The sequence below is a fragment of the Coenobita brevimanus genome, chromosome 37, assembly GCF_032717465.1.
Source record: "Coenobita brevimanus isolate Jiangsu-jjx chromosome 37, ASM3271746v2, whole genome shotgun sequence".
Classification (NCBI taxonomy): Eukaryota; Metazoa; Arthropoda; class Malacostraca; order Decapoda; family Coenobitidae; genus Coenobita; species Coenobita brevimanus.
In genome coordinates, this window is record NC_136990.1 from 6,528,912 (window position 1) to 6,543,776 (window position 14,865).

Below are 14,865 nucleotides of genomic sequence, written 5' to 3' on the forward strand. Positions count from 1 at the left end.
TTTGAGTGCTGACAGTATTAACCTCAAAATGTCCGACCTTGGGACTTTGGTCAGTTTAGGAAAGGAGTTGGGATATGAAGGAGAAGAGCTGAGAAAATTTATTGAAGCTGAAAGAAGTTACGTTGAACAGAATAGGAGAGCAGAAAGGGCAGAACGACGACAGGAGGACAAGGACCAATTAGAAATGGAGCAAGAGAGGCTAAGACAATTAAAAGAGCGATTGGACTTGGAAGAGCGACTTGCTCAGACTAGGGGTCAGATGGTTACTCAGTCAACTCAGGAGGGGGTGGCGGAAGTGTTAGAGCCGTCGTTGGTACAGATGCAAGTTAAAGGTCCTTCACTGCCGCCTTTTGACGAGAAAACGGACGACATGGATTCATATATACGACGATTTGAAATTTTTGCTAGGGCTGTGGGATGGCCAGAGGATAGGTGGGCAGTGTTACTCAGTTCCTATCTAAAGGGCCTTGCACTGGAGGTGTATTCAAGACTCAGTGCGGAGGAAGCTGTGCATTATGGGTGTGTTAAGACTGCTCTTATGGACCGATTTGAGTGCACGGAAGAAGGATTTCGGAAGAGATTTCGTACGGCAAAACCACAAAGTTTTGAGAAAGTATCACAATTTATAACTAGGCTGCAAAATTTGTTAAGCAGGTGGATAGAGTTATCTAATACAGATAAATCATTCGAAGGGGTGTGTGAATTAATTGTAGCAGAACAATTTCTTGATTGTTGTGGAAAAAACTTGCAGGTATATCTACGAGAACGAACACCACAGAACCTGCAGGAGATGATAAATCTTGCAGAAGGTTTTGTCCGAGCTCATGGTGGATTATTACAGAATGCCCGTACACCATGCTGCTCTTCTTCAGGGGTAAAGAAACCCGATGCTGCAGTGCAACACAGTGAGGAACAAAGTAATAAGAGGACATTATTTGTAGAGAAAGGATTGTGTTTCAAATGTGGTAAACCAGGTCATCAGGCACGACAATGTAATGCGAGTACAGGTTACAGGAGTCGACCACAAGTGAATCTCTGTACAGAGACTGATTCTAACCCAGGCAGTGAGGACGAGACTTCCAGGAATCAACTGTGTGGACAGACAATAGACGTAGTGAGTGCTTTAGCGAGGATGCCAGTGTCCAAAGGGTTTGTGTGTGGCCATGCGGTGGATGTACTGCGCGACACGGGATGCAGTACGGTAGTAGTAAAGAAAGGACTGGTACCGAAGGAGTGCTTCACGGGACAGCAAAGGAAGGTGAGACTCGTCAATGGACAGGTGGAACAGCATCCGCTGGCAAAATTTGAAGTTCAAACTCCATACTATACGGGACAAGTGGAGGCAGTTTGCATGGATGATCCAGTTTATGAATTAATAATTGGGAATATTGCAGGTGCTACAAAATTAGAAAGTCTACTAGAGAGCCATGCCGTTGCAACCAGGGCAGCATCCCAGAAAACTCGTACCACAAAGAAGTTAAAAGTTGTGGACAACTTACAACTGGATGCACAAGACATGAAGGAGGCCCAGCAGGATGACGAACAATTACGCTGTTGGCTCAAATATGCACAAGATAACCATTCTGGGTTTCAAACCGTTAAGAAAGCTAGTTTCTCTATGGAAAAGGGTTTGTTATTTAGAACAAAGTGTGTTCAAGGGAAGGATATAAAACAATTGGTTTTACCTACGAAATTTAAAGAGATGGTGATGAGTATTGCCCATGAATCGCCTTTTGGAGGACATTTGGGAAGTGATAAAACGTTGGGAAAGATAGAACAGGAGTTTGCTTGGCCTGGAATGGGGGCTGATGTTAAAAGATTTTGTTTATCCTGTGACATTTGCCAACGTACAGTTCCCAAAGGGAAGGTGGGTAAAGTACCATTAGGTGAGGTTCCCTTGATTGATACACCCTTTCAGAGAGTGGCAGTGGATTTGGTGGGGCCCATTGAACCCAGAAGTGAGTCCGGTAAGCGCTACATTTTGACCCTGGTGGATTATGCCACTCGATATCCTGAAGCAGTGGCATTGAGTAAGGTGGACACAGAGACCGTGGCAGAGGCTCTGCTGGAGATATTTTCAAGAGTGGGTGTACCAGAAGAAATTGTTTCTGACAGAGGCTCTCAATTCACTTCTGATATGATGGGAGAGGTAAGGAGGTTGCTTTCCATTCGTCATCTTCCCACTACTCCCTATCATGCACAGGCAAATGGACTGGTTGAGAGGTATAACGGAACACTTAAGCATATGTTGAAAAAAACCTGTGCTGAGCAGCCAAAGTTATGGGATAGGTACCTTCCCGCTGTTCTTTTTGCCTACAGGGAGGCTCCCCAGGCTAGCCTAGGGTTCTCCCCTTTTGAACTTTTGTATGGGCGGACAGTCAGGGGCCCCCTTAGTATTTTGAGGGAGTTATGGGACAAGGAAAAACAGGAAGGAGAAGTGCTTACTAGCTATCAATACGTTTTTAACCTGAGAGAAAGATTGGAGGAGACGTGTAGACTAGCAAAGGAACAGCTGGAAAAGTCAAAAACTAAGTATAAACGTTATTTTGACAGGAATGCCAAAGAGAGAAAGTTTTCTATCGGGGACAAAGTATTGGTTTTGCTCCCAACTGCAAATAATAAATTGCTTCTACAGTGGAAAGGTCCATACACCATCCAACATAGGAAAGGTCAAATGGATTACGAAATAGAAATTAATGGGAAATTTAAAGTGTTTCATGCCAATATGCTCAAGTATTATTTCACCAGGCAGAATGGTAATTCAGGAACAGATGATGTTGGGGCTGTAATCGAAGATGAGGAAGACTACGGGAGTGAAGATTTGGTTCTGCCCGGGGTACAGGGTAAGGAGTCCTACACCGATGTACACATCAACCCGTATCTATCTACGGAGCAGCACACCCAAGTAAGAGAACTTCTGCAAAGATTTAGTCCAGTATTGTCCAGTAAACCTGGCTTGACATCTTTGCTTGAGCATAAGATAGAGCTAACCCAACCACAGATAGTGCGATCTCGACCCTATACCATTCCATATGCTTTAAGAGAATCCATAAATGAGGAGATAGAACTGATGAAAAAATGGGATATCATTGAGCCTTCTAACTCACCTTTTTCAACACCAATGGTGGTAGTGAAAAAGAAAGATTCGTCCAACCGCATATGTCTGGACTTTAGGAAATTGAATGCCTTAACTGTTTTTGATTGTGAACCAATGGCTGACCCAGATTACATTTTTGGAGTATTGAATGGAAGCAAGTTTTTCACGAAGATTGATTTGAGTAAGGGATACTGGCAGATCCCACTAGAAGAGGACAGTAAACCCTACACTGCATTCCAAACAGATAAAGGATTATTCCAGTTCAAAGTTCTCCCCTTCGGATTAGTCAACGCTCCAGCTAGTTTTAACCGGCTAATGAGGAAGGTGTTTCAAGGTATGGCGGGAGTACAGCACTTTTTGGACGACATATTAATCCACACACAGACGTGGGAGGAACACTTGGTCATTTTGGGTGAGGTGTTACGGAAGCTGAAAGAGGCAGGAATTACAGCTCGTCCCTCCAAATGCCATGTGGGCATGGCCAGCTTGGAATATCTGGGCCACGTTGTGGGGGGTGACAGGCTTCAACCAATGAAGGACAAAGTAACCAGTATCAGTGAAGCTCCCACACCTAGGACAAAGAAGGAACTCCGGTCTTTTCTTGGACTTAGTGGATATTATAGAAGGTTTATTCCCCATTACTCAGCCATTGCTGCTCCCCTCACTGAACTAACTAGGAAACAGAAACCAAATGTGTTGGAATGGACTGATAGGGAAAATAATGCATTTCAAACATTGAAGTTGCGTATCTCCAGAGATCCTGTGTTGTTGCTGCCAGATGTGAATCGGCCCTTTACTCTACGAACAGATGCCTCTGACCAAGGACTGGGTGCTGTGCTACTGCAGGAGCAAGATGGAGTGAAGAAACCTGTCGCGTATGCAAGTAGAAAACTGTTACCCAGGAAGAGAAACTACTCAGTTATAGATAAAGAATGTCTTGCTCTAGTGTGGGGTGTAAAAAAGTTTGAGGCATACTTGTATGGGCACCCGTTTAATTTGGAAACTGATCATAAGCCACTTGTGTACTTGCAATCCGCTAAGAACCTAAATGGGAGGTTGATGAGATGGGCCTTATTTCTGCAGCCATACACGTTGAATATGAAGGTCATTAAGGGTAGCGAAAATGTAGGAGCTGATTACTTGAGCAGAATGTAATAAGAAAATAGATTTTCTTCTTAAATGGGGAGGTATTGTCAGCAACTTTTCCTCTGGTTTTGTTTTGATTTTTTTTTTTCTCTCCTTGAGTAGTCTAATAAATTCGATACTATTTCATATATATATTTCCAGGGTTCATTTATGGCGGTATGCTTTATGAAGACGAGTCGAGTACCTGTTTCAAATTTGGCTGGATGGTTCAGATATTTGAAGAATAGCTGATAATGATTAATAAGTCTTTAGTAATTGTTCTGTTCATATTGTCAAATGGTTTTCGTTAGTTTAATGAGTTGTGTGTATTTGGAATTGTTTAATGCAAGCAAAAGTATGAACCATTAGTTAATGATTTGGTGTATCTCGTATGTATACAAATCTATTTTGGTAACCAGTTACCGAGCTGAGGAGAGAGAGAAAGAAGAGTGGCCTGGCAGTTCCATACCAGCTGTTGCCCGGACTGTGCCGCGCCTCCTGCTGCCTCGTTACTGGGGCTAGTGTTATGGTGAACCTTGGGTGTATGACGGGATTTACATTGGCTAAGGGGATCCCCAGTTAAGTGCTGAGATTATAAAGCAGTCGAGTAATTCAGTGCGAGTGACAGTGTTCAGTGGAGGCGGTGGAAGGGCAGCAGTTGTTGTGGAGCTCAGGTAGCATATTCCTTTTGGTTATTTACATATTGTCTGGTATTAATATGCTATGTTATTGTGTCTAGGTTTGGCTGTATGAGAGTCCGAGACTCTGGTAGTTTAAAGGTAGCTGATACCCTGCGAGGTGTACGAGTTCATACGCCGTTAGTCTGTTTCAGGTCCCAGGGGGGTTATTGTGTGGGGGACTGCGGTGTTGCTTTGAAGTGGGACAGTAATAAGTATGGTATTTGGGTGTATGTTATCCTAATTGGTTTCCCTCTAGTCTTGTGTGTGTGTGTGTGTGTGTGTGTGTGTGTGTGTGTGTGTGTGTGTGTGTGTGTGTGTGTGTGTGTGTGTGTGTGTGTGTGTGTGTGTGTGTGTGTGTGTGTGTTTGTGTATGTGTGTGTTTTGCTAAGTCCCTATTGTAGGGAGAGGTTTATATATATATATACCGATATATACTGTATGCTTTCGTATATAGCTAAATGTGTTCCATTAGGGAATTGTGTAAGTTTAAATGGGGTTTAAATCTGATATTCGGAATTAAATTTTTAATTGCAAATACAAAGGTTGTTTGGGTATCCTTCTTTGTACATTCTGGTATGTCATTTGTACAGTTAGTTTAAAAAATCTGGAGACACCCACTTTGGGGTGACAGGTACACTACTCCCCCGGGTAGCTGAGATCGTGTCTCCTGACACCAGGAGTGATATGGTGTTTGATTATATTACTAAGGCAAGGTTGGGGAGGTTTGTACAAGGGATAAGGATGATACAGGGGCAGTTGGGGAGACATGGCCATGTTAAGGGGAGGGAATTAGAAGGATATATACAGATAAGATATACAAGGATTAATAGGGATGTGTCCAGTAAGGGTCGAAGGTATACATAGATATAATGGGGATTATACAATAATAGTGTGATACACGATAAACAAGGAGTAGATATGAGAGTTCTATTGTTGTTCGTTCTTTTTCTTTTTTTCTGTAGGATACACTGTCACTCAGTAATGCATTAAAGAAATACCATCATTTTCTAGTAGGCAGAGTTCTGTTCACAGTTTGGTTGTCAGATGGCGTTGGTAGTCACTGAATGTGAGGGCACTAAGTACAGGGAGTTTCTACGTCGTGTGTAGGGCGTACTATGCCTGGAGCGACTCTGATTTCCTGGAGTCGACATCCCATTTTTCTGACACAACAATGCACTGCACATATGATGAGTAGAAAACCTATGAATGTGATAACCATAGGGGGAAACACAACTGTTGGATGAACCAAGGAACGGCTGAAGGCCAGAGAAAATTGATCCATAATGAAATCACTGTCATTGAGGAATGTTCGCATGCGCAAGTTAGGGGAGGTGACGGTGATGTTGGCAGATGGTAGGGTGGAAGGCATGTCGATTGGTTGAAAGATGTCATAGGAGTGTGTACGGACAGCTTGGTGATAGCAAGTGGTGTAAGTGATGACGGACTCAGATTTGACGGTACAATAGTCTGGTGCTTTGTAGAGACCACTAGCGGGGACGGATCGAACCGAAGAACCAGGACACATGATTGTGACAGAGATGGGAACAGCAAAGAAGAAGTACTGGACGTGGTTGAGGTGAGCATGGTGGACCGGGAGTTCAGGAGCTGGAACAAAAGAACAGGCCGAGTAGATGGAATGGTTGCGAAATAAAGCAGACTCACAGGGTGTAGCACCGCTAGGGAAGATAGCGAAAAGGTGGGCAGCACAAAGGTGACAGGTCGGGGTAAGGGAGGAACATTTCTGGAGGTCTGTGGAAGAAAGGAAGGCAATGAAAGATGATCATGGGAGGGGAGGAAATATTCTGAAGGAACAAATACTTGTAACAAGGAGTTGTTGAGGTGGAAAGGGAAGAGAATGATGTGGAAAAGGGTAAAGGTTATGGCAGAACGGAGAGGAATATGGACGATGACGTATGTGGTGAGAAGAGTGGCTTCGAGAACATTATAATAATATTCGAGGGAGGAGTAGGGGAGAACTGGGGATAGACCGAAGGTGGAGTGAGCCCATTCCAGGACAGATCGGAGAGCTGAGACAGGTACTAAGGCGGCAGTGACACGTCCATTTATAGCATCGACCAGGATACGAACCAAGGTAGAGACTTGAGACAGGAGAGAGTCAATGGCCAGTTGGAGATTATCCATGTTGAGTTTCAGGTAGAAGAACTGAGAGATAACGTTGAGATCTGAAAGGTGGCGTTGTAAGATATCAGTGAAGTTGTTTAGAGTGGACGTGACTTCATTTAGGTGGGTCGTGAGCTTCTGTAACATAGTGTGTTGGATTTAGTGACTCGTCATTGGGATTCTAGAGCTGAAGCTAAATGAGTGAGATCAGATTTGAAGCCAGAAATGTCACAGGCTGTACCAACGCCAAACAAGCCACTCAGAATCTCACCACCGAAGTCGAAGAGACCTCGTTTCACACGAGAACGACCAACGGGTGTCTGAATGGAAAATGTGTCATTGAGCTCAGTGAATCTATTACTTATGTATTGCAATTGCCAGGAGAGTGGTAGGAAATGGTTATAGAAATACTCATTTGGGTTGTGTGTCCCCATGATGGCCGTGAGATGGGTCTTGATTCCATGGAGCTGGTGCACGTAGGCAGGTAGGGCAATGGCTACGTCGGCCAGTGGCTCAAGATCATAGCGCAATGAGGCTATTTCTTCGATAAGCATTACCTCGCCTCATGAGCCGACCAAGGCCCCGGGATGTACTCCACCATCGTCCAGACCTAACCCAGACCCCAGGAGGGTCAGCACTGTAGCAGGGAGATCGCTAACATCGTACCTAAAATATCAGGGTAGAGTTAATGGGGGAGGTCTTGAAGAGGTTGATGGGCAGAGCGCAGTTTGGACCGATAATGATTGGTTGATGAATGAGCAGGTGGAGGTGGAGATGAAGGAGACTGAGGGATAGGTGGAGACAAAGTAGATTGAGGGATGTGTGGAAGGGAAGGGGGGGTCAGGAGGTTGCGTAAATGACTCTTCCAACACGAGGCCAAGGGGTGCTCCCTTTAAGTCATCGACGTGGATCCATCTGGTGTCCTTAGTGGACAGGTCCTGGAGGTGAAATTTGTTGCCTTGTTGAGTGAGGATGCGGTGGGGCCCTGTAAATTTGTCATCCAACTTAGAGGAATGCATATGGGAATGAGCAAAGACAAGATCGCCTACACTGATAGTGATAGGAGAGGTAGATTTATGTTGGCGCTGCAGCATGTCCTCCTGAGAGGAAGCCAAAGTGGATTGGACATACTGGTGGATTGTCTGGAAGTTGGCCAATTTTAGTTTAACAGAATCATCCATGTTGTAGTTGGATTCTGGCTTTGAGGATAAGAGAGAGTATGGGAGGTTCTTGTCAAAACCAAAGAGGACGAAGAAGGGAGATTCAGCATTGGATGCATTGATGGAGCTATTGATTGAGGATGCCACTTGGGGAATCCAGTCATCCCAGGACGAACTATGGGAGCCTAGATGTCAGAGGCACTCTAAGATTTTTCAGTTGTGGCGTTCTACAAGGCCATTGGAAGCCGGATGGTTAGGCATGACATTGCACTTACTGATACGAAAGCGGCGACAGATCTCATCTAGAAGGCTATTGTTGAACTCCGTACCGTTGTCAGTAAGAATGGTATGAGGGGTACTGAACGGGCAAATTACGTGATCTACAAAGGCACGTGCAACGCTCTTCTCGGTCTTGTCGGAGAGGGGTACGAGGACACAGTAGCGGGAGAAGTGGTCGACATCTACGAACAAGTACTCAGCACCGGATTCCGTGAGAGGTAGTTTTAAGAGATCGATTGAGACAGTTTCCCATGGTCGTGACGGGTTTGGGTATTGTAAGAGAGGTGCAGGTAAGCCGGTTGATCCTTTGTGGCGGTGGCAGGAGAGGCAAGAGTCACAGTGGGCATTGATATCGTGGCGCATGGTTGGCCAATAGTATTTGAGACGTGCTTGGCGCAAGCATCGGTTTTTACCCGGATGGGAAGCTTGAGGGGTATTATGAATAATGTGAAGAATCTTTGGTATCAGGGCAGTGGGGACAACAAGTTGGCGTACTTCGCGATTGGGCATGTCTTTGCCTGTTAGTAGTGTTTTCCTGTACAAGAGATCATCTTCTAGCATGAACTCATCTAGTGATACTGGCAGAGTAGGTAAGGTCGAGACATTGCAAGATTCTAGGAAATAAATGACTTTGGACCATATGGGGTCTTGGCGCTGAAAGTTTCAAACAACTTCTGACGTTAGTGTTTTCAGTTACTTCAGGCTGCAATGATGTTATAGCTGCTGCTACATGACGTGAGAGTGCGTCTGTGACTACATTCAACTTGCCTGGTACATATTGAAAAGTGGGATTAAAGTCTTGGATGATGACGGACCATCTAGCTAACCTACCTGTTAGGTTGCGGTTCTTGAACAAATCACATAGTGGAAGGTGGTCTGTTTGGATATGCACTGGATAACCATAGACTATATCTCTGAAATGTTTCAAGGACCAGACTACCGCTAGCGCTTCGAGATCTGTGACACTGTAGTTACTTTCAGCGGTTGTAAGGGTGCGACTAGCATACGCTATTACGCGCTTCCTTGATGCTTCATCGAGTTGCATCAAAACGGCACCAAGTCCAGTGCCTGAGGCGTCTGTGCAGAGAAGGAAGGGTGTGGTATAATCAGGGAACGCTAGAACAGGGGCATTTACAAGAGCTGTCTTTAGCTTTTGGAAAGCCTGTGACTGGTCGTTAGTCCAAACAAAGGGCACATTCTGCTGGAGTAAGTGGGTCAGAGGAGCGGCGATCTTTGCGTAGCCTTGTATGAATCTACGATAATAGCCACTGAGGCCCAGGAAACTTCGTACAGCTTCGATAGTGGTAGGTTCTGGAAAGTTAATAATCGCCTTAGTTTTATCCTCATTAGTATGAATGCCTTGTGCATCTACGACATGGCCTAGGAATTTGATTTTCTTTCGCAGGAAGTCACATTTACTGAGATTGATTTTCAGGCCTGCGAGTTGGAGGCGTTCAAAGACTAACTGGAGCTTGGTGAAATGGTCAGGGATGGATTCACTCACAACAATTATATCATCTAGGTAAGCAAAAAGAGAGTGTCCCATCATACCGCTGAAGACTGAATGGATATGTCACATGATCACAGAAGGAGCATTTCTCAGACCAAAGGGAGTCTCTTAAACTGAAAATGTCCGGAAGGGGTGCTAAAGGCTGGAACTGGGCGAGAGGATTCTTCCATTTCGACCTGCCATTACCCGCTGAGGAGGTCTAAAGATGAAAAGACTACGTTATTTTCACCAAGGGATTCTAGCAAATCAGTGAGGACGGGTAACGGGAAACGGTCTGGAACGGTGACAGAATTGACCTTACGATAGTTGTCTACTGGTCTAAAGTTGCCGTCCTTCTTTGGTACTAAGAAAAGTGGGCTATTCCATGGACTTACCGAGGGCTCAATAATGTCCTGCTCTAACATGTTCTGTACCATTTGATCTGTCTGCATTCTCTGGCTGTGAGGAAATCGATACACTGGTATGTAAATCGGCTGAGTTCCTGGTAGTAGTTCAATCGTATGTTTGACAAGGTCTGTTCTACCCATCGGTTCACCGGGTAAGGCAACCACGTTTCTGTACGAGGTCAGAAGGTCGAGGAGTTGAGGCGTATTTTCTGGGAAATCTGTGCAGGTGAGATGCGAGAGCATATCGGGTGAATATGTCGGCACAGATCCCGTAGAGTTAATAGTACATACACCGATTGGCGTACAATCACCAGTCTGACTAGTAGGAATTGAGGAATCCTGGCACACCTTTACAGGCGCTGGGTATACCAGGAAGTCTCCAATCTTTACACCACTTTTAAGTTTTAGTGGAGCATTTGTGACATTGAGCAAGTACAGGTAACATAAACTGTCCTCTAAGACTGTACACCATGCTGACTCATAAGTCAAGCCATTCACACAACACGTCTCAGGTAGTGTTAGTACATCCACTCCTTCTTTCGCACCGGCAACACAAACAGAGACTTTGGTGAACTCATGCGGTAACAAAATTGTGCACGTATTCGTTACTGCACGTTTCGTCTCTGCGTGTTGGAGAAGATCATTCACACTGTGTGAGGTAGGTAACTGAGACATGTCTGAGTCAGCGATAGTGTTGTCGGGAGAGGAGGTAAGAGCCACGTCCGAAGGCTGAGATGATGTATCAGTAGACATTGAGGAATTTATGTCCTTGCTCGCAGTCAGTAAAGGAATGATCTCTGTATTCTCAGATGATGATAGTGGTGGTTTGGGCTGGGTTGGACTTTTTGGTAGTTAGAGGGACGGGGGTACTTGAAGGACTGATTTGATCGTAAGAACAGGACGGGGACATTCCATACTTTAAACCGGGAATCCGGAAATGTCTATACTACCACAAGCAGGTATTAATGCAATGGGGTGTTGTGCCATGGTGGAGAAACCAATAAGGGCATCTGCGGGATACTGCAAGTCATTAATGACATGAAATTCAATTGGGATAGGGGGCAAATCTCTATGTAGTTTGACTTCAAGGGTGACTCTTCCCTTAACCTTAAACTCTGAGCCTTCGACACCACATAGGCGAATGTCTGGTGGTTCTAGGAAACTGACGTGGTTGTGATGTCGATGAATAAGATGTAAGGAATTGTCGGAGATCAGATTTACTATAGATCCTGTGTCCAAGAAGAATGACGTTGGTATGTCATGACTGCATCCGAGAATGACTAAACCCGAGGATGTTATGGGACCTACATGGCGGATGGGGAATTGGGTCTCTGGTTCTACGTGGTATTGGTCCGATATGGGCGCGGCGCTTCCCCTGACTGTTGGCGGTTGAGGTAACGACATGTCTCAGTGGTGTGAGTCGTGCTGGATTTGTGGTATTTGCATTTTGGATAACGTGAGTGGGAAGGCGTACGCTGTCTGGTTTGGGAGTGAGGACGTCTGTATGTACGGTCGCAACTGGATGCTCGATGTCCAGGATGACCACAGTGCCAGCAAAGAATCGAAGATTGTTCCGTCGGGCGCTAGATTCATCACGACCTGAGGTAGGAGAACGATGCGTGGCAGGTCCGCCGCGTGTGGTGGGACGGGAGCGAGATTAGTCTGGGGTAGTGGAGGTGTGACAAACTGAGGAGGCCAAGGGTTGGGTGGTGCCCTGACGCGTGTAGTTCGAACCGGTTCTTTCATGAATGGCTTTAGTGACCTGAATCATTTTATCTCCTGGATTGAAACCGATGTGCAAGGCTAGCTCTCGCTGTTTAGGAGTAAGCCAGTGAAGGAATCTCGGGTAACCCATTAAGTCAGAAAAGTTGGTGAGTGAAAGCATTGGAACGCCATTTTTGTCTTCTAACCATTTAGTGCCTACCAGTAATTGGAGCATCTCGCTACTAGTTGCTTTCATGGCGGCGGCAGCTTTGTGGAGCTTGGCATGTTGCGCTAGGACTCGCAAGTCTTTATCTAGTTGGTTTAGGAGATTAATGAATCCCATGAGAGACGCGGTATTTGAATGCTGGCAACAAAGGCTGATGAGTTCCATACGAAAATCAGGAAAGGTTTGAATGCTATCAAAATGTCCTGCAAGGATCGCGGATCCGATGTCCGATTTGCCGTGGTGCAAGCGACCCATGAGGTAGGCTACTTTGAGCGATTCATCGGCGATCTGCCTATTGTGGATGTCTGTTTCGATTTCTCTGAGGAAATCATAGACAGCCCAAGTTGGGTCCTGGCCGGTAAATTTGGGACGATTGGCATCGTTGAGATAGATAGACTGTGGAGGGTTGGCCATGGCTGGAAGTGCAGAAGGGGCGGTAGGAGAGGAGTTGGAGAGAGAGAAGGTAGTGGTAGTGAAGGACGAGCAAGACGGGGTATGAAGGGAGGCAGGAGAGTGAACGACAGGGGAAGGAGTAGAGGAAGAAGAAGGGAGTGTACAGGTAGGGGTAGAGGAGGAGGTATCTGGATTTAAGAGTGTGGGATGGGTAGTAAGTGGTTCTGCGGGATGTGACACGTAAGTCTCAGGTACAGGGCGGTGGTACTCTTTGCCACTTCGTAAATGAGTGATCGTGATTGAGTCGGCAGACGGTGTATGATCAGGTGATGTTTCCTGGTCGAGAGGGCTGGCGGTAAGCGGGTGACGTGGAAAGTATGACATTTAATGCGGCAATGGAAGATGAAATGAAGGATGAAGATGGATACGTAGGTGGAAATGTATAATAAAACAATGAGAGAATGGAATACACGAGTAGGTGTGAAAACGAATGAAGGTGCGAAGATGGATGGTTTAAATAAAAGGTGAAGGATGAGATGGACAATAAATAACGTAGGTGAAGATGAAAACGGGGTAATGGAAATGAGATGGAATAATTACAAAAGATCCAATCTGTGGAGAAAATCGAGGATAATCTTTATAGAAAGGTAAGGTATACTATAGTTACACAGTAGAGACGGGATTGACGAGATGTATGACGTGCAGGTGTGGCTGGATGTGGCGGGGATGGGGCGGGGCGGGGAGGGCCGAGGCTGGGCAGCGCTGGAGAGACAGCAAGGCGGGGAGGAGAGTAGCTGGTGACGAGACTGGAGCGATATGTTGGATGAGTCTTCAGTCGGGACGGGAAGAGACGCTGCGATGAGTCACCAGCAGGGAGTAGCGGTCGTAGGAGGCTCACGTAATTCAGACCACATGTGGAGGCGTTGGGGCCGGTGGTGGGGTGAGGGCAGATGTTGGTTCAATGCAAGGTGTAGAGCTGTTGAGTTGCAAATGCAGAGAATGGCGGTGGGCAGACAGTGGGCAGATAGTGATAAGTGGCACCGTGGGGGCAGGATTTATGATGAGTTTGGAACAGGTGTCGGGAACAGGTGCAACAGGAGCGTAGGGCGGCGATGGTGACACGTGCGGTCAGGAACAAGTGTGTGGGTGGGGTTGTTTGACAGGTGAGCACTGGTGAGAGAATTTGTATACCCGGAAAGCACACCACTGGAGGCACTGAGGAGGGGTGAGGCTGTGAGATGCGAGACTTCGTGTATCTGTTGGTGTCACTAAATAGTGGAGGAGGCGGTCAGAATCTGATGGTCCGAAGCACCGCTGCTACCAAATGTAACTTGCAATACTTTGGTGATAGAAACTCCGTGTACAAACAGGTAGATAAGGAGTTTATTACGAGCTCACAACAAAATAGTCTGCAAGTCTTGAATGTCTGCTATGAACTGATGCAATAATGCCTTAGCCCAGGCTTGGGGCCCTGGGAAAGGGTGCTAGGTCAGCAAGTTTAGTGGGGGCATGTATGCATTGGGGGGGGACATATATACATCGGGGGTAGACATATTGTGGAGGGGGTACACTGTTTTGCTGCAAGAGGATGATCAGGGTATTGAACACCCTGTATCTTATTACAGTAAGAAGTTCACTCCACCTCAAAAGAACTACTCAACTATTGAGAAAGAGCTTTTGGCCTTGATTTTGGGTTTACAGCATTTTTCATTTTATTTGTGTTCTGGTTTTGACCACATAGTCATTTATACCGATTATAACCCACTGAAATTCCTTAGTAAGTTTAAAGATAAAAATCAGAGATTGACAAGATGGAGTCTACTTCTTCAGAAGTATTCATTAGACATACAACATGTCAAGGGGAAAGAAAATGTTATTGCAGATTGCTTATCTAGACTTTAGACAGATTGTTTTAGAGTAAGAAGAAATTTCCTTTGTAAATTTCTTTTTCTTTGTGGGGAGGTGTTACATAGCCTATGATTTCATCATCCTTTGTATAATTCTAATGTACAGTATGCTGCATGTTTGATCACGATTCGCCACGTGGCTTCCATAGTGACCAGGTTTGCGTGTTCTACCTCACTCCCCCCTTCTCCCCCTTATAGTAGAGTAAGTCGTTCTTTCTCTTGTTCAGAGGAGGACTGTCAACTCTTCCTCCCCTGTGCCTTCATTTCCGCGTCCTTC